Source organism: Pleurodeles waltl, chromosome 1_2 (assembly GCF_031143425.1).
Source record: "Pleurodeles waltl isolate 20211129_DDA chromosome 1_2, aPleWal1.hap1.20221129, whole genome shotgun sequence".
In the NCBI taxonomy this organism is placed as follows: domain Eukaryota; kingdom Metazoa; phylum Chordata; class Amphibia; order Caudata; family Salamandridae; genus Pleurodeles; species Pleurodeles waltl.
In genome coordinates, this window is record NC_090437.1 from 170,946,324 (window position 1) to 170,966,652 (window position 20,329).

At 47.4% G+C, this 20,329-nt stretch overlaps 1 protein-coding gene across 5 annotated transcripts in view; it reads left to right on the plus strand.

Annotated features, from left to right (window-relative positions):
- Window positions 1-20,329, plus strand: part of LOC138299052 (zinc finger protein 419-like) — a 233,787-nt gene that overhangs the window by 206,417 nt on the left and 7,041 nt on the right. The window lies entirely within an intron of this gene.

Consider the following 20,329-nt stretch of genomic DNA (forward strand, 5'->3'; position numbering starts at 1 on the left):
GAGCCTTAATAGACCAACGGCCTTCCTGGACTCGCAGTATTCACGGATGTACTCACCTACTGCCTCCCTCCCGACAACACCATCACCGACGGGCAGGACGGGCTCGTTCTGCTTCTCGCCAGCCGCCCACGAGGCCTGGGCGCTCTGCTACAGCATCTCGCAGCAGGTCACGTTCCCAGCGACGATCTAGGTCACGATCAAGACACAGAAGGTCGCCCTCTTGGTCATCGTCAGGGTCATCCGTCAGACGATACTCCCCCACCTTAACAGATTCTCCACCAGCTAGGGTTTCACTGGTGGACAACATCACTACTTTTAATGAGGTGCTTGTCAGGGGAGCACAGAAGCTAAACATAGAGGTTCCAGAACCATCAACCTCCTCATCCGTCATTTTTGAGACTCTACAGCATAGAGTGGTTTCGAAAAAGCTACTGCCGCTAGTGCCTGGTCTGTTGCAACCAGCCATGGACACCTTTTTAGCGCCAGCCACCCTCAAATCGGCTCCTGCTAGGATTTTAAAAAAATATAAAGCGCCTGAACAAGATCCTTTATTTCTCAGAACGGATCTGCCGCAGGACTCAGTCATATTGGCCGCAGCCCGGAAAACTCACTCAGTGGCATCATCCTCCACGGTTCCACCGGACAAGGAGAGCAGACATCTAGACTCTCTGGGGAGAAAAATGTGCGGCACGGCGGCATCTTTGATGAAGGTCTCCAGCGCTTCTGCACTCCTAGGCAGATATGACCGTTCACTGTGGGACTCTCTGACCAGGTTCACAGAAAAATTACCTAGAGAAGACAGGCAGGACTTCCAAGAGATCCTTCAAGAGGGATGTCTGGTCTCCAACCAGGGCATCAGCGCAGCGGCAGATGGGGCAGACTTAGCTGCTCATGGATACGCACATGGGATTTGTGCAAGAAGGTCTTCCTGGTTGAGACTGACTGGATTAAAACAGGAAGCACAACAGCGTATCCTAAATCTTCCGTTCAACGGGAACTCGCTGTTTGGTACCCATACGGACGAAGAAATGGCGCGCATGAAGACAGAAGTGGACACCATGAGGGCAGTAGGCCTGGAGAGGAAGAAGGACTTCAGGCGAAGGTATAGGCCTTATGAAAGGCGCCCTTTCCAGCAGAGGGTTCAAAGCCACAGCAGAGGCAAGGACGCCCGCTTTTTCAGTCTCGTAAGGCCACGAGGGAACGAGGGTCAAGTAGACCACAACAGTCCACACCCAAAGCGCCGGCCAAACAATGAGGACTCACTTCCCTTAGCACTGTGCACCACTTCGGTGGGGGGAAGTATCACAGACTTTATTCACGAGTGGCGTGCTATAACAAAAGACAAATGGGTGCTCAACATTGTCGAGAATGGCTACTCTCTTCTTTTCCAGCAACCTCCACCGCACTTGCCACCAGCCAAATGCAATCCGTCTCACATCAGCCTATTGCGCAAAGAGGCTCTCGCCCTTTTACGAAAGAAGGCAATAGAAAAGGTTCCACTCGCGCACAGAGGGAAGGGGGTTTACTCCCGTTATTTTCTGGTAGCGAAAAAAGGCAGAGAGGGCGTTTTCATACCAATTCTGGACTTACGGCTACTGAACACGTACATAAAAAAGCAAAAGTTCAGGATGCTGGCTCTTCACCAGATTTTCCCTCAGCTACATCGGGGAGACTGGATGTGCTCCATCGACCTGCAGGATGCATACTTTCACATCCCGATAGTTCCCAAGCATCGGAAATTCCTGCGCTTCCAGATAGCCTCACAGCACTATCAGTTCAAGGTACTACCATTCGGCCTGAAATCTGCCCCCGCGTTTTCTCGAAATGCGTGGCAGTGGTAGCGGCACATCTATGAAAACAAAAAATCTTCATTTACCCATACCTAGATGACTGGCTACTGAAAGCCTCCTCTCCGGAGCAGGCGAGAACCCATCGGGACATTGTGCTCAAGGTTTTCGAGTCTCTAGGTCTTCAAGTCAACTACCAAAAGTCCACCTTGATTCCAACGCAGAACCTCCACTACCTGGGAGCAATACTAGACACAGAGCTCCAAAGAGTGTATCCTTCGGAGGAACGACTATTATCAATAAAGAAAAAGTGTCAAGACCTGTTAAAATCCGACGCACCTACGGCCCGTCAGGTGACATCTCTGCTGGGCTCCATGGCATCATGCATTTTCATTGTCCCGAATGCCAGGCTACATATGAGGCCCCTCCAAGAGGCGTTGGAAAACAACTGGAACCAAAGGACAGGTCGCTGGGAGGACAGAGTGCGGCTGCCGATAGCAGCACGTCAGTCATTACAATGGTGGATGCACAGACCTCACCTGTCAGTAGGAGCTCCGTTTCACCAGGTAATTCCATCCGACACTCTGGTAAAGGATGCGTCTCTTGAGGGATGGGGGGCTCATCTGGGTCCTTTTCAAGCTCAGGGCCTGTGGTCCGACAACGAAAGGAAGTACCACATCAATCTGCTGGAGCTCAGAGTGGTCCATCTGGCTCTCAAGTCTTTTGCTCCATCGATTCAGGGGAAATCTCTCCTAATACAAACGGACAATACAACCACAATGTATTATTTGAACAGACAAGGGGGAACGAGATCCCTACCCCTATCTCGGGAGTCCCAAACAATCTGGCATTGGCTCCTAGCGAGAGGAATGTCGCTTACAGCGGTTCACCTACCAGGTCAACAAAACGTGGAAGCAGATTTCCTGAGCAGACACCTAGAGGACGCCCACGATTGGGTCCTGACCGATGAAGTCGTCGAAGACATCTTCGCTCAATGGGGTCGGCCTCAATTGGATCTCTTTGCAGACGAGGTAAACAGGAAATGCCCAGACTTCGCGTCCAGGTTCTACTGTCCGGGATCTCGAGGGAATGCCCTGTTGATCGACTGGTCAGGGATATTTCTCTACGCTTTTCCACCGATCCCCCTCATACCGGCAGTGATCAACAAACTTTACAGATCCAGCACCAGAATGATTCTCATAGCTCCGCAATGACCCCGTCAGTTCTGGTACACAGATCTCCTCAACCTATCGGAACAACCTCACAGGAGGCTGCCGTGCAGATCGGATCTTCTGAGCAGGATGGAGGGCAGGGTACTGCACCCCAACCTACCCTCTCTGAGCTTGACAGCATGGCTCCTGAATTCTTGCAGTATGGGCACTTAGGGCTCTCGCAGGAGTGCATGAACATCTTGAAGGAGTCCAGATGACCTTCCACGCTGCGTTCTTATGCGTTCAAGTGGAAGAGGTTCTACATATGGTGCTGTCAGCAAGGTCAGAATCCCATACGGGCTCAGGAGGAGGTCATACTGTCGTACTTACTCCATTTAGCAAAATCCGGTCTACAGGTATCATCTATTAAGGTACATTTATCTGCCATTACAGCTAATTGTAAGTCACCTTCTCAGGAATCCTTCTTTACGAAACCAGTAGTCAAGGATTTCTTAGAAGGTTTGAAAAAGGTTTTCCGCCCATTCGGAAGCCCTCCCCTCCATGGGAGCTGAACATAGTACTATCAAAACTTATGGGCCCTCCTTTCGAACCTATACACAAAGCCTCTTTGCAACACCTTACGTGGAAGACGGCTTTTTTGGTAGCCATTACTTCCGCAAGGAGGGTCAGTGAAATTCAGTCTTCCACGACAATAGAGTAGTTCTGCGAACTCACCCATCATTCCTACCGAAGGTGGTGTCAGAATTCCACATCAATCAGACTATTTCTCTACCAACTTTTTTCCCCAATCCGGAGACTCCGCCGGAGAAAGCGTTGCACTCCCTAGATCTGAAAAGAGTGCTAAAATTCTATTTGGATAAAACTAAGCTGATTAGACATTCCAACCACTTGTTTATAAATTATGGTCATTTGAGAACAGGAGAGGCAGCATCTAAACGAACCATATCAAGATGGATAGTTTATTTTATTGTTAATGCATACCAGTTGGCTAACAAACAACTACTTGCTAGACCTAAAGCGCATTCCACTTGAGGAAAGGCGGCTACTGCTGCCCTCCTTAATAATGTTCCAATCTCTGAAATCTGTAAGGCTGCTTCATGGAAGTCTGTACATACATTTACTAGACATTACTGTTTGGACTCAGATGCAAGAGCAGACGCCCAAGTTGGGCAGGCCTCTCTGAGAAATTTGTTTGCATGATGCATATCTATTCCTGCATTTCTATTAGACAGTCCGCAGAGTCAAGGGATGGGCTTGCTAATCTATTCAGTGTTTGACTATTGATGAGGATCCCCTGGAAGAGAAGGATAAGTTACTTGCCTGTAAATCCTAGTTCTCTTCCAGGGGTATCCTCATCAAAGTCATAAACAACCCACCCTCCTCCCCGGACGCACGTCTCCTAGAAGTGCAGGACAGACTATCTTTTGAATCGGCTACACAGATTGTCACCAAGTACTGACCTAACTGTGAACCAACTGTCACCTCTCCTTCACCCCTGAGGCATGGTGGGATACTGGAGGTGCTCAGGGTCTTAAAGGCACGGTGCCAAAGTTTTTATGGTTCTCCTGTGTTAACCTGCATGCAGCCTATTGGCTAAGAATGCTCCATTGTTTTTCAATGTAGTTTTTTCTCTTTTTCTCTGATGATTACTACTGCTTATTCCCCTAGGCCCAGTTTGGGGGTTTTGGTTGAAATATTTTTTCTCTTATTGTAATTTTGTAAAGAATAAAAAAAAAAAAACTCCATAGAAATAAAGCATTTTAGCCTGTTTATGATTATAGCCTGCATTGCTGTTTTACACATGTATATATGAGTTTAGTATGAAAATTTGTCTACTAAAAATGCTATATATATTTTTCGTGCATATTTCCTACTTTATATGTGTGTATTTTATATATGCTCCGGGGTCCCCGCACAAAGGCGGTACTATTCAATGTTTATGACTTTGATGAGGATACCCCTGGAAGAGAACTAGGATTTACAGGTAAGTAACTTATCCTTATGGACTAATGTAATGATATTAAATTTTTTCCCTTCCTCACTAAAATCACTAAAAATCTTGAAAAAAAAAAAACCTCAGTGCCACAAGAGGTCCTTGGGATTATCTGTAGAGACCACTTCTCTGGACGTGCTATCAGAGAGACAGGTAACAGAATATCTGATTAAGGCAGACTCAAGCATGGTTAATGTGAACTGTGCGCTAGACTCGTAGGCAAGGTATCAGTCTCTTGGTACAGACCCTGAGCTGAAAGACTAGTCTCTGGCAGCAACTTCTTAGTTGGCAGAGGTGCGGGTCGAAGAAGGATGCCTCCAGCTAGAGGTTGTAGCCTCCATACTTTGAGAACACCAGAAGACATCAGTAGACTGTCCTTTAGCCAGTGTTTGGAACAGACGTTTTCCCAGACTGAATGATGTCAGGTGCTTCATGCATTGCCCTCAAGGTAGACTTTCAGGGACTCTGGTGTGTTACATTGCTCTGGGATAGGTTCACTGGCCTCTAAGAGAAGAGGTAATATAGTGTTTTAGGGTTTTTTAACCCCGCTGCTGCTATAACTGCCCCACCCCAATCACAACCCTTCCCCCCGTATACACTTAGGCTCCTAGAACGTTTTGTCCACAAAAGCTATCCATGCCAAATTGGTGTCCTTTTTTCACAACATCCTGAGAATTCTAAAGGTACCCAGCGTTTTTGGAGTCCCCTGGTGGGGACCAAGAAATTCACCAAAATACTAAATTAAAATTTAGGGGTTTGAGGAAAAAAGTGCTGCAGAAGAAAGTATCTGTGTTTTTTTCTTGCAAATGGCATCAACAAAGGGCTTCTGGTGCTAAAATCACCATCTTCCCAGCTTTCAGGAACAGTCAGGCTAGAATCAGAAAACTAAATTTTCAACTCAGTTTTGGCATTTTACTAGGACATACCGTATTTTTCCTTTTTTTGTGCTTTCAGCCTCCATCTGGCTAGTGAAATAATTATGGGTATGAAACCAATGGTGGACCCATACAGCTATACAGATCTGAAAAATAGACACATGTTGAATTCAGCAAAGGGTCATTTGTGTCGATCCTTCAAGATTTTTCTATAGAAAGGAACAGTTCAAAAATATTGAAATTGAGTTGAAAAAAACCCAGCCATTTCTGCCTAGGCAGCTATGGCAGATTTTCAAAAGCAATAAATTGTGACATGAGCTCCACCCTTCCAGTTGATGGATATATAGGGCTTGTAGGTTCACCAAGTACCCAAGGTACCCAGTGCCAATATATGACCTGCACCTTGCAATGGGTTTTCATTGTGTATAGGGTATGCAGCTATTCATTTGAAAAAATACAGAGAGTGAAAAATAGGTATCAAGGAAACTTATATATTTCCGAAATGGGCACAAGATGTAAAGTTTAGAAGCAGTGCTTATTTGCACATCTCTGAATTTGGGGGTACCCATACTAGCCTACGGGACATTTCTCAAAATTACATCTTTCTTACACACTGTCTTACATTTGGAAGACGCAAATGCAGAGAAGGACAGTTGGTAATAACACTTGTTCTGTGTTCCCCCACATCTCTCGATAAAAATGGTACCTCACTTGGTTAGTTAGGCCTATTACCTGTGATAGGAAATGCCCTAAAACGCAACATGGACATTTTTCCACTGAAAAAAAACGTTTTTTTAGCAAAGTGCATAGCTATGGATTTTGGGCTCTAGCTCAGCCAGCACCTAGGGAAAACTAGCAAACCTGTAAATTTTTGAAAACTAGACAGCTAGGGGAAACAAGGATAGGGTGATTTGTGGGGCTCTCACCAGGTTCTGTCACTCAGAATCCTTTGCAAACCTCAATGTGTCTAAAAAGCACATTTTCTTCACATTTCAGTGATGCAAAGTACTGGAATCTGAGGGGAGCCACAAAGTTCCTTCCACCCAGCATTCTCCCAGGTCTCCCGATAAAAATAGTATTTTACTTGGGTGGGGGGCCTAATGTCCACAACATTTGTATCTGGAGGTCAAGAGGTGTTAGGAAATTTGGGCCGACGCAGTGATCCCACAAAGAAATGTGAGGAAAATGTGTGTTTTATTTTTATTTTTTTAGCTAAAGTTGAGGTTTGTAGGGGATTCTGGATAAGAAGATGTTGGGGGATCCATGCAAACCACACCTCTCTGGACTCCCCCAAGTGTCTAGTTTCCAGAAATGTCTGGGTTTGGTAGGTTTCCCTGGATGCCCGCTGAGCCCAGGACCAAAAACACAGCTACACTCCCCCCCTTTGCAAAAAACAGTCTTTTTGTTATTAGATACTGGGCCACCTGCGTTTTTTGTCCCGGACTCTGAAAAACTGAGGGTGGAACCAAAGTGGGTTGAAAAGGACAATCTATATGTTTTTGGGCCATCCCTGTCGCATGTGCTTGGCCCACCCACACTTATGCGTGTGCCTAAAGTGAAGTCAGCCTAAAAACGTATAAAATGAAAAACTGAGGGGGAACCAAAGTGTTGGCCCACCCACGCTTGTGTGGGTAAATCAAGTGCCTGCAACAGGGAATGGCCAAAAACGTGTAGCGTGCTCTTTTGGACCCACTTTGGTTCCACCTCAGGTTTTCAATTTTTATACATTTTAGGCTGGCTCTGCTTTGGGCACTCACACAAGAAGTGAGGTATCAATTGCACCGGGTGACCGAGGGGAACACTAAGTGGTAGGAAATTTGTGCCGGCGCAGTGATCCTACAACTTTCCCACACAGAAATGTGATGAAAATGTAACTTTTTATCTAAATTTAAGGTTTGCAGGGGATTCTGGATAAGAAAACGCTGGGGGATCCACGCAAGCAACACCACCAGCCAAGCGCCAGTCCACACACACCGCCAGCCAAGCACAAAGCCTCACACACTGCCAGCAAAATGCCAGTACACACAAAGCCAGCCAAGGGCCAGTACATGCAGACCATCAGCCGAACTCCAGTTCACACACACACAGAAACATTCCCTGGTATCTAGTGTTTTTTTGCCCCCTTGGGGACAGATGAGCCTAAAATATCGTTGATCTGCCCCAAAGGGGGCAGAAACAATCAAAATGTGCGCCCCAAAAAAAAGGTGAGCGACCCTTGTCTATGGGGCCACTCCCTGACATGCCCATAAACATATCCCTGGTGAGTAGTGGGCTTTCTGGCCATCTTGTATGGGACAGATCATGTGTAATAACCGCAATCTGTTTGGGAGGGGTGGTACATTGGTATACCCATTGTGGGCGTGAAGTATGTACTGCATCTGGTGAAACTGCAAGTATTGGCCCCTAACGAGGGCAAAGTCATCAATTAGGTGATCAATGGTGAGAAGTTGGCCGTCTTAGAGTAAATTGCCCACAGTGGTAAGAGAGCCATTGTAGGCTGTATGTTCTCTGGATGATTGAGAGTTGGGAGGGTGTGGGAGACCCTGCAGGGGGGAAACAGGAGTGTACAGGACCACATGGTGAGTAAGGGTTAGTGCCCGCCGAATGCATTTGTATGCAATAGCCACTAATAGTGGTGGTTGCCAGCTAAGGGGGGTCGCTTTGGTTAACAGTAAACTCTGGAGATCTGTGGGGGTGAAGGAGTCCATGCCCACACAGGATACAGCCAGATAACCCTGCACCAGACACCACGAAACCTTTTGAAGTTGGGCTGCCAGGAAGCAAGCCTCAAATGAGTGTGCTGAGGCAGTGCTTCTCCACAGGTAGCTGTAGTTTCTGTAGTGTTAAAATATGGCACTTGTTGCCCCAGATGAGCTCTCTGAGCAGTTAAAGGAATGTTATGTTTGTGATGCAAAACCTAAAATTGGCAGCAATTTGCCAGTTATGATGAGCAAGGAAATCATTACTCTTCCTCCATGCACCACTCACACATGTTTGCCATGGTGATCTATCTTCCTACTCAGTTCCTTTAATGTTTTGTATATGTCCCTTACATCAAGGAATCTTGCAGTCAAGAAGGAGATGTTCCCCGGCTCTCATTCTCCTGCCACTTCACTATTGTTAAATCTATAAACACAATAGCTGTTCTCAGTTGCGTCCTCTTCTATCTATACTTTGATAGTCCATCCCCTGTTTCAGTCTGATTTCTTTTTCCTCCAGAATTGCTGTGCTGTAGGTTAGAGCATTTAATTTTCCTCCATCGTAGGGTAAATTACCTATTTGTGAGGATCATATTCTAATGTTCATATGAGCCCAAGTGTGCCATAAGGAAACCCTCCATTGCTCTAGCTCTGAAGTGCTCCTCTGACAGAAATGTGTTAGAAGGTAGCTGCTAGGCCACAATCCACTTTCACACCATATTTAACACAAGTACACCAATGACTCAAAGCATCTGAAAAAGGAGGACTCAAGAAAGGTTCCATGGCTCTGGGGGTGTAGCAGGATAATTTGGTGATACATTTCTGCAGTTTATCTGTATTACTCTTATAACCAGTTGTGAAAACCCCTTTCAGAGGGCCACGGGGCATGCAGGTGTTAAATAGCCCAACCGTGGGGGTTGAGGCCTTTTACTCCTGATATCCTGGGGCCTGACATACTATGGATCCTGTGCAACTGGGCCAAGTACCCCTTCTGCACTTAACTGTCAGTGGTAGCAATGGTCAAGCAGAGCAAGGCTCCCTTCAAGGGGAGGTGCGGGGGCATGAATACGGGTCAGTGAACACGACTCACAACTCAAAGAGCACAGAGCAAAGTCACTAAAATTAATGTCCAGTCAAATACTTACAGGGGTGTGGAATTTATTAAAATATCTACTTGTCCAGGGGACAGGTTGCTTCTCAAATCTACTTGTCCTGTAAAAAGATCTACTTGTCCCTTTGGTGCCATGTAGTGTGGCGAAGAATTATGGCAGCAATCTCATTATGTATGAGCTCTGATAATAGCCTCTCTGATTATGCCAGGGCTACTACCATAGTAGGGCTTGAATACTTGCAGTTTCAATCCCTACTGTAGCAATTTCCTTATTTTGCCACCTTTCTGCAGATCTGCATACTGGGGCTGGAGGAAGCAGTAAACAATAGTTCCAGGGCTGGAATGCCTTTGAGTCTGCAAACCTACTAACCTGCATGTTTTAAAGATTTTCACCAGCTTCTCTCTAATATTTTCCCATAATAAGAAAGGTTGGACATTTACTCCTGACAATGGCAGAATTAGAACTTCTTCCAGGGTTGGGAAGAAAGTAGCCGGAGGGAAAATTAACTTGCAAATGCTCAATAGATTTTCACATGAGCAAATCTACACATGCGTATTTACCCATGCTAAAATACAGTTCACAAATATTTTATAGGGGTACGACATATACCATGGGTGCACTTTTGTGACTTTCTTTAAGAATTTGGGGCCACATGTAGGTAGGTTCAGATTTGCGACCCGCAAATTGCGAGTCAGAGCGACTCGCAATTTGCGAGTCACAAATCCGAATGTAGGATGGTGTCCCTGCCACCATCTGTGATTCGCAAGGGCTTCGCAAATGCCCACCTAGTGAATAATCATGAGGTGGGTCGCAATTTGCGACCCCCTTGCGAATAGCGGCCCTCACAGGGATGGTGGCCTGCTGGAGACAGCAGACCACCATGTCTGTGACTCCTTCCTTAAAGGAAAACGAGATGCATTACAGAAACAAAAATTAAACGTTTTCGTTTCATCTTTTCAGAGCAGGCAGTGGTCCGCAGGACCACTGCCTGCTCTGAAAAAATGTTTACAGTGACATTCACAATGGGGAAGGGGTCCCATAGGGACTCCTTCCCTTTTGCGAAAGTGTTAGTACCCATTTGAAATGGGTGCAAACTGCGATTGGTTTGCGCCCGCGTTCGCGGTCACAAAACAATCTCACATTGCACTGCGAGTCGCAATTAGGAAGGGAACACCCCTTCCTAATTGCGAGTCGCAAACCCGTTTTGCGATTCGGTAACCAAGTTACTGAATCGCAAAACTGGGTTTGTGCATTGCAATGTGCTTTTTGCACGTCTCAAACAGCGAAAGTCGCTGTTTGCGACTTGCAAACAGCTACCTACATGTGGGTCTTGGTCCCTAATTAGGTCTGGTGTTAACAAAGACATTTTGTTTGTATTAAACTTCTATTTCTCTCTCTTTCGGCTGGCTTTACTGTGAGTGATCGCATTCTGCTCTTCCACAAGGAGCATATTGGCACACAAAGTAGTTTTGTTCAGTGTCAGGAACTACAGTGGCAATCAGTGACGTAACGAAACTGGAGGGTGCCCCTTTGCAAAGAACATGGAGGAACTTCCTCTCCAGACTCACTCAAGGCAGGTGCTGTGCTGAAGGGGCCCCCTGGAGGGCGGCTGCGGGGCCTTTGTTATGCCACTGGTGGCAACGTGTGCTTTTAGAGTTCAAAAACTTTTGGGGGGGGGGTTTGCCAGTGTTTGTTACAATGTTGAGGGCCTGGTAGCTCCCACAACAATAAAATGTTACAAAAGCCATGTCAAAACAAGACACGCATTGATGAAACTAAAAGACTTATAAAAATATGTCAAACCAGTTGGCTTTGTCAGTGTTTGTTTATTTTCATGCTTCCCATATTCGTTTTGAAAATGGTTACACTGATTTTCCATTAGAAATATTTTTGGGAAATACTAGCATGCATCAACACATTTTACTAAATGACACTTCATTTGCATCTAATCAGAGAGCATTCTGGGAGCATTATACTTAGCCTCATAGCCTAAACATTTCAAACATGTGTATACACGTTTTTATTTTTGTTCTGGAACCAACGTCAGTAGTGAAGTGTGACCTTAAAACATTTATTTACAGCACTCACCCTAATAATGAAGGCTTTCAAATAAGGAACCATAAATACAAGTTCGAACAGCATTACCTTTTGGAAACACATTACCTCAACTGCCGAGAGTTTCACTCTCTGTAAACAGGCAGCCAAAGGGTTTGTGCTGCAGAGGGTTGGGCCTACTTGTCCCAAGGACAAAGTAAACATAAAAACTTGTTGCCCTTGACCCCAAACAAGATGTCCCGGGCGTCGGGCGATAGGAATTCCACATCCCTGACTTATTTTTACAGTAAAAATAACTATTTTATTTCTAACTCCACGCATTCAAAGCAATATTATGACATATATATATATATATGTAAACAATAAGACATTTCCCCTTGAGGTCGGGGCTCTAGTGTCTCTTTAACAAATCCCTCTCCCACCTGCTCTACGTAACGTGGGAGTATTAAGTGGCCATCTCCAGGGAATGATAACTAGTGCGTCCATTACTTATCGTTAATGGCATTACTCCTAGTCCTACTCCCTCGCCTTCCTTAGTAACCAATGAGGCCCCTTTGCCTCACCTAGACCCCTCCCCTCTTTTTTTAAAAGCCAACAGCACCATAGACCGGATCCAGCGACTTAGGGAAGCAGTAGATGGCTTCTCCCTTTTCCACGCAGGACCAAAATTAACAGACAAAGAATCCCCTCTTCGAAATGCAGCAACCACCTTCAAGTTAAACAACAAGGACTGCCACACATCCAAAGCATGCAACTGGACCTCCTCATCCAAGGAAGGGTCAGAACTAAAGGCAGGGAGGATCACTTCCTGCCATCCATGAAAAGCCAAATCCACCTTGGGCCCAAAGGAGGGAACCAGAACCAGAACAACCTGATCCGGAAAAAGTTTGCAAAAAGGAAAAGAGCAGGATAACGCACCCAACTCCCCCAAATGCCTGGCCGAAGTAATAGCCACCTAAAAACAAGTCTTCAAAGTCAAATGCTTCAAATCAGTGTCCCCCAAAGGCTCGAAAGGGGAGTCCAGCAAGACATCCAACACCAACTGGAGATTCCAGACAGGGAAGGAACGTACAGGCCTCGGAAACAAGTTCACCAGACCCTGAAAAAAATTGGGCATAAAACGACCATCATCCTCCAAATTACGGCAAGGACCCCTAAAGGCTTGGATTGCCACCCACTGCACACGCAACCAAGCTACAGACAGCCTCATACGTGCCCCATCCTGCAAAAACTGCATGATCACAGAGAAGCTACCGTAGGGTCAATCTTCTGCCGCAAACACCCAAGAGGAAAAAACCTTCCACTGACGACCATAGGAATAAAACGTGGACTTACGCCTAGCAGCCTGCAAGGTCACAGCCAAAGGACCAGGAACCCCCCAGCCCAGTCAAACCCGCCGTTCAACCTCCAAGCTGTCAAGTACAGCCTCTGCAAGGATCCCCGGGTGAGGCAAGGAAACACAAGAGGAGAGGGGTGGAGAAGAAGAACCCACTCCGTCCCGGAGGCCAACCGCCGAAGCAGAGGAAACCAATTCGCACCAAGCCAACAGGGAGTGATCAAAATCACCCTAGCCCATACCTTTCTGACCCTGACAAGAAAGGATCTGATCAACTGAAAAGTGGGAAACTCATAAAGAAGACCCTGCTGCCACTGACAAGTCCGACCGTCCAATGCCCACGCCTGAGGACACCAAAACTGGGAGCAGAACCTCCCCACTTTTGCATTCCCCGGGGAGGCAAACAAGTCCACAACCGGACGACCCCACCTCCTCACCAGACAACGGAACAGAGACAACTGAAGGGAGAAATCCCAGGAGGAAGGAATAATTCTGCTTAACCGATCCGCCAGAAAATTGTCCGACCCCTGAATGTATGCGGCCTGAAGAGACAGAACAGAATGCTGAGCTCATAAGATAATGTCCCTAGCAACTAGATTCAGCGATCGGGCCTGGTCCCCCCCGTCTGTTGATATACGACTTGGCAACCAAGTTGTCTGTTTGGACCTTCACAGCTGCCGCCCGCAAGATCACTTGGAAATGCACCAGAGCCAGCCGAACAGCAGTCAACTCCCTCCAATTCGATGACCTCTCCGCCTCTCGGAGAGACTAAAAACACTGAACCTGTTCCGACCCCAGCCAAGCCCCCCACCCCGAGAGGCTGGCATCGGTCGTCACCACCACAGGCACCGGAGGAGACAAAAGTACCCCTAACTGGATATGAGCTGGTACCATCCACCAACCCAACTCCCTGCGAATGGAATCCGACACAGGAATGCATGCCAGAAGATTGCAAGGATCCAGAGCAAACAGTTGACCAGACAAAGGAGATGAAACCTGGCCCAAGGAACCAGGAATATCATCGAAGCCAAGTGACCTAGGAGCTGCAACCACTGAAGTGCCCTGGGAGCCACCTGAGACAGCACAGTGTTCACTTGTTCCTGAAGGCCCAGCAACCTCCTCTCCGATACAGTCACCAACCCTCGCAGAGTTAGAAATCGAGCCCCGATAAACACCAGGTCCTGGGAAGGTACCAAATCTGATTTCCCCCAATCGATCAAGAAACTGTGACCCTCAAGGACCTGTAAGACACGTACCACATGAATCCTCATGAGATCGGCGTTTGGAGCCTGTATCAAAAGATCGTCCAGGTAAGGTTGCACAAATACCCCTTCTGAATGCAAAAGAGCCTTGAGAGGAGCTAGTACTTTCGTGAACACATTGGGAGAGGACTTTAGGCAAAAGGGAAGAACACAGAACTGGAAATGGTCTGGACCGATTTCAAAACGCAGAAACCTCCGAGAGGATTCCATGACAGGCACGTGGAGGTAAGTATCCTGACGATCCAGAGATCCCAAAAAATCCCGTGGAGCAATCAAAGGAAGAATTGCCTGAATGGTCAATATCCTGAAGTGAGATTCAAGACAGGACGAAAACCCCCAGTTATTATCGGAACAAGGAACAGAACAGAATAAGCCCCCTTCCCCTGTTCCTCCACCGGCACCCTGGAAATGGCTCCTCTCAACAGCACATCCCGGACTCCCTTGACCAAGGCCCCCCTTCTGCCTTCTTCCACAGGCAAAGGTTGGACGAATCCCAGTATCCGGAGAAACAAGATCGAACTCTATGGAGTATCCATTCTCCACAACGTTCAGGACCCAACGATCGGTGACATCCCTTTGCCAGTCGGACAGGAAATGCCACAGTCTTCCTCCACCCGGCCAATCTCCATAACATTGATTGTCAGGAGCCCTTCTTGGGAGCACCCTTCGCTGAGAGAACAGACCTCTTAGGAGAAAATCTAGGCTGAAGCCTGCGCTTCCTGGAAGAAGAGGACCGAGGAACAAACTTGGGAGAGGACCTAGAATGCGACTTCCACTCCTTGCCAGACGCAGAACCCCTCTTATAAGGCAAGGCATGCTTCCGGCCCTGAAAGACCTTAGAAATCATGGCTGGTAACTGATCACCAAACAGAGCCTGTCCCTCAAAAGGAAGTCTCAGGAGAGCCGCCTTCTCCCTAGGATCAGCCTTCCATTGTCGCAACCACAGTGATCTCCGGGCTCCAAACACGGCCCCAGAAGCCATAGCCGAGGAGCGGATAACATCAGAAGAAATATCCGCCAACAAACGGGCCTGTTGTTCCATAACTGACAGTAATTCAGAACATTCTGATCCATCCTGCACAGCCACAGCAAGACTGTCAAAGTCCTGAACCAAGGACTGCGCAGAATAAGCAGAAAATATACCGGCCCGAAGAGTCAAATTCCCTGCACAAAAAAGCCAGTTTCATACCAGAGTCAACCTTCCGGTCAGTGGCATCAGAAAGAGTACAGTCTTCAGGATTGACAGCGGTTTTACCAATCAAAGTAGCAAGCATGGAATCCAAACGCACAGAGGGAGAGTAGAGCATCTTCCCCTTCCAGCAAATACAACTTCTGGAGAAAACACAGAACCTGGGCCTTGTCAACCTCCTTCCACTCACAGAAAACCATGTCTTTTACCGGCCTCTGGAAAGGCATAGCAAAACGAGAAGGGGTAACATACTGAGGAAATAAGGTAGATTCCTCCCCTGCAGGCTGAAAAGCAGGAAATCCCAGATTGTCACGTACATGAGCCAAGACGTTCCACATCTCCTCACGAGACACATATTTGCCCCCAGAAGAGGTAGAAGGAACATCCCCCTCTGATGAAGAGGAGCCAGCAGCCTCCACGGAGGCATGAGCAGCAGAGGGACGATTGGACTGGACCGGACAGCACCAGCCTGGAGAGCTATTGATACCTCCACCTCAATCATATCTTGTACCTCCTCCTGAGACATAAATAGGAGCCGTTCCGGCTACAGCACCCCTGTCCACCCGTGCTGGCTGCAATGGAACAGGGACCCCCCCCCCCCCTCCTCAGGGATGAAGAGGAAGAGAGAACACGTCTCCGTTTAGCACCCTTCTGCCCAACATCATGGAACAAAAGAAATGCTCAAATCCACCATCAAACGACTTAAAAAGGTAGAAAACACCACCCCCACACACCAATCAAATTGCATCAGAATGAGACCCCCAATCGGGGAAAAAACCCAAAAGATACAAAAAACGCAGGCCCAAAAGCCCGCCTTACCCCTCAGAAGGTGAAATCCATGCATCAGGCTGCCCGTCCTTCTCCGCGAGACGCTGACCCGAAGCACAGCCACAGCCGTGACAGAGCCGACCAACTACATCAGACGACGCTGCAGCAACACCGACCGTGGCAGCCACGCACACCTCACATCGCAGCCACCCAGCCAGGTAATCGACACCAGAAGCCCCGCAACTGGCAATGAGGAAAAACGAAGCCCCCCCTCCCCAGGCAATGCCAAGGAGAAGAGAAAGGTAAGTCTAGGGATAGACAAAAAGAAACTGGAGTGGACTGGGGTGGGGTGGGGGGGACCTTTTAAAAAGTGAGGCAAAGGGGCCTCATTGGATACTAAGGAAGGCGAGGGAGGGACGGGAGGTAATAGGCCTTAAGTCAAGAGCCCACTCCTGCTCTTCAGAAAATAGCGCCACAGTACCCTCAGCACTGAGTCCCCCCGTGACCTGATAGGGCCATAACCAGTCTTACCCACTCTATCAGCCAGGATGCTTGCAGTGTCCCAGCGACTGCCCGGACCAGGACACTCATATGGCTCTGGTCATGTGCAGAGAGTTGACTGCACGTGGCTTTCTCCTTAGCGTATGTAGCTGACTCCAGCAGTGATAGGAGGTAATCTGGTGCTCCTCTTGCATGGGAAGTCTTGTGCTTTCCACACTGTGGAGGATCGGATTCCTGTGCTCCTGGCTGGGGGCTCGGTGATGCAGCGATACCAGCATGGCTTCTTCCTCGGTTTTCACGGGGGAAATTTCAGCTCAAATCTTTGTTGCTTCATAGTGAGCCATGAGTCATGGCTCAGATTTCTAGGGCGACGGCCTGATCCTTGCAAGCACTTAAGTATCGGCAGCCCCTCCTGGCATATGGGTTTGCCTTAACTTCATTGACCAAAGCGTCACCCCTCACCACATTGTAGTCTGTACCACAGTGGTCCCTCCTGGCATACGTGGTCGCCACTAGGCCCAGTAGAGGCGTCGGCTGTTCTGAACTAGCAATATCCTTTATGGTGGCCCCTTCTGGCATACCCGGACACCTTCACAGGTGTCACACAGCTTCACTTGTCCCCATGCTACTCCTGCTCCTGGCTACCTTCATGGCGGCCCCCTCCTGGCATACAGGGGCTCTAACTGGAATCTGCACATGGGCTACAACCTGATCCATGCAGCAGCCGTCTCCTCACACCTTGCAATCAGAGCCCACTCAGCTGGGCTTCCCACTGGACTTCACTTCCTCCAGCGCTGTCCTCTTCCTCACAGGGCACACTAGTCTTGGTAAGCAGGAAGGCACTGGTGCTCCCTGCTCCAGAGCAGGTGGTTTTTGGTTTCATTGGGTGATGTTACTTCACCCAGCAGTGGGACTATTATGACTTGGCCCCCAGTCCTGGTCACAGGCTGTAGTCTTGTATAGCTTACCCTCCTCACAGAGCTCATCTAGCTGTCTGGCAGATTATAGATTTTGGGGCCCCCCTTAGTCCATTTCTAGTTATCAAATGTGATTTAGGGTCAGGGTCTTTGAAGTTTTATGTTCAGGGTCCTTCTTTTGAAGTGTGTGTTTGTTCTTTTGATAGTGCCACAACACAGGCCATGGGCATTAACAGTGATATGTGCATCAAAACCTTAATCCTGGGCTCCCATTGCTACTCTTTATGATTCCCTTATCAGCCCCATCTCCTTCCTGAGATGCCTGGGCACTTAACTTGTGATTCTTTGCTGGCTCAAAGAGCACACTTTTGAAGGTTACAGGAGTCGTCTTCCTACCTTCCTCCAGTGTGTCCCACCTAGCTCACATGAATGCACCAATATACAAATCTGGCTGGGGGGATGATTTCTCTACTTTGCATATCTTTTACCAGGCAGGCCTGGGCTTCTCAAAATTGAACCCGGGGTCTTCCACGTAATGTACCATTGCAGGCAGACTTTCACTCAGTGTACATACACATCAAGCATATTGTCCAGTACTTTCACATCCATGGATTGTGTCCTCACACACACACACACACCTACATTCAGCCCCACATTCATCATTCTCTGCAAACTACTCAGTACTTTATCCTTTCTATATTGTGCCATTGCGTTCTACTTACAAACACACACTGCTAGCACACACCCACACCCTCACCATGTGGGCTGCACAATTCTTCACCCTTCATGTATTGTATTTTTTGCAAGCACACATACACCCAGCACATGCTTTCATTGCGCACGCACTACACAGCACTACATCTGTCATGTGATATATTAATCCCTGGTTAATATACACTCAGTACATGCGCTGCTCTATCCATCTTCGGTACATCTACCAGGCACTCATACATCCAGCGTAGAAACTCCTGTGCAACACTCTGCATCTGACTGATGTGTGCCAAGGGTGAGTTAAGCACGAAGCAGCTGAACTTAAAAAAGGTGAGAGAGCCTGTGGGCTTCTAAAGACATAGGTTAAACAGGAGACCAGTTCACTCCTACTCATCACTATATAGTGTGCTTCCAAGGATCTTCTGCTGCTTAACTCTTGTTGGGAAAGGCAGTAACCTTCCACCACTATGAGAGTAGCGCTTTGGGCACCCCTCCTGGTCCAACAATACCCTGGCCGTAAGACATGCCTGTGTCATGGCACACACACACAATCCGTTTTTGCCCATGACAACACAAATCAGCATTAGAGATCCAGACAACAGTACAGTGGGGCACTCAGGGCAGAAATACACGTCTTTTACCATGCAGAGAACTTTTCTGTCCCAACACCGGTAATAAACTGAAGGTTCATCATCTTCTAGAGTCTTGGAGGATTCAGGTGACGAAGTGAGGCACAAGGGGAGGGTATAACAAACAGAGAGAAAAGGAGTGATTAAATCATTGGCAGTGTGGCAAAGATGTTTTATTGGTTTCTGCAGTAAAAGTGCCAGCCACAGAAGTGGTAGGTCTTGTGCCGGCAGTGTGACGGGTAGTGGCTCCATTCATGGACTCTCACTGAAGGAATAGCTACTTCTTCCAGGGCTGAAGCAAAAGAACCAGCATTGTGTCATCAATTATATTGGGCCCTTGTACTATGCTCTAAAGCTAAAATAGAGGCTGATTGGCCAGGGGGCAAACGAGCTGGTCAGAAGAAGTTGGCTATGCGGTCACGGGCCTGAATTGGAACACTAATTAAAAGGCAATTGCCAGTACTTTGTACAGACTTCAGATACTTCAGTGAAGCTGAGTACCAGCACTGTCATGGTTGCCCGGTTGCATGTTCTGTGCATACTGGGGCTAGGCATCGAAAAGTGAAACTACTAGGCAAGCTCTTTTGGAAAGTGAATCCCTCTCATATAACCACGCTACAGCACCAATGTCCGTATGTATGCAGCTACTTCCTTAGATGCTGGGATTCACTGGTTTGCTCGTTTCGTGGATGCATTAAGTATAGATATTGATGTAAGTGAACATGGTTAGGGGTGTGGAGTTTCAAGACTACTTGGTGAGTGGTTTGTAGGTTATTTGTAAGTGTATTTATACATCGCTTACTACCCCTGATGAGGCGTCGAAGCACTTTTCTGCGAGTAGCACGCTACTCCGGAACCCAAAAGAATTAGTGGTGGATTAGTATAGGGAAATATGAGTACAGTATTAGTATGAGTTAATTTGAGCGGAAATGTGAGTTTGTTAGTAGGTTTGAATAGATTAATGGAGGGATAGAGGAGGGAAGAATCCAGAAGTGTTAATTGGGAGTTTATAGTAATTGGATGAAGCTTGGGATAAGTAAAGGCGAGATGGACGAGGAAAGAATCTGTACAAAGAGGTTAGGGAGATCATGGTAGTAGTAGAAGGGGTTTTGGATGAGTCAAAGGTGAGATAAGTGAGGAAGAATTTAGTAGACTTGTTATAAGTGCTTTGCGAGTAGAAGCTCCAAGCCATGTTTATAACTGAATGCAACATTATCAACTGTAGCCACACTTTCTGTGTCTCACAACCTGGTGCTGTACTTTATTGTTATGACCCCATTCTCCTCTGCAGAACTTGATAAATTACTTTACTGACTTTATGGA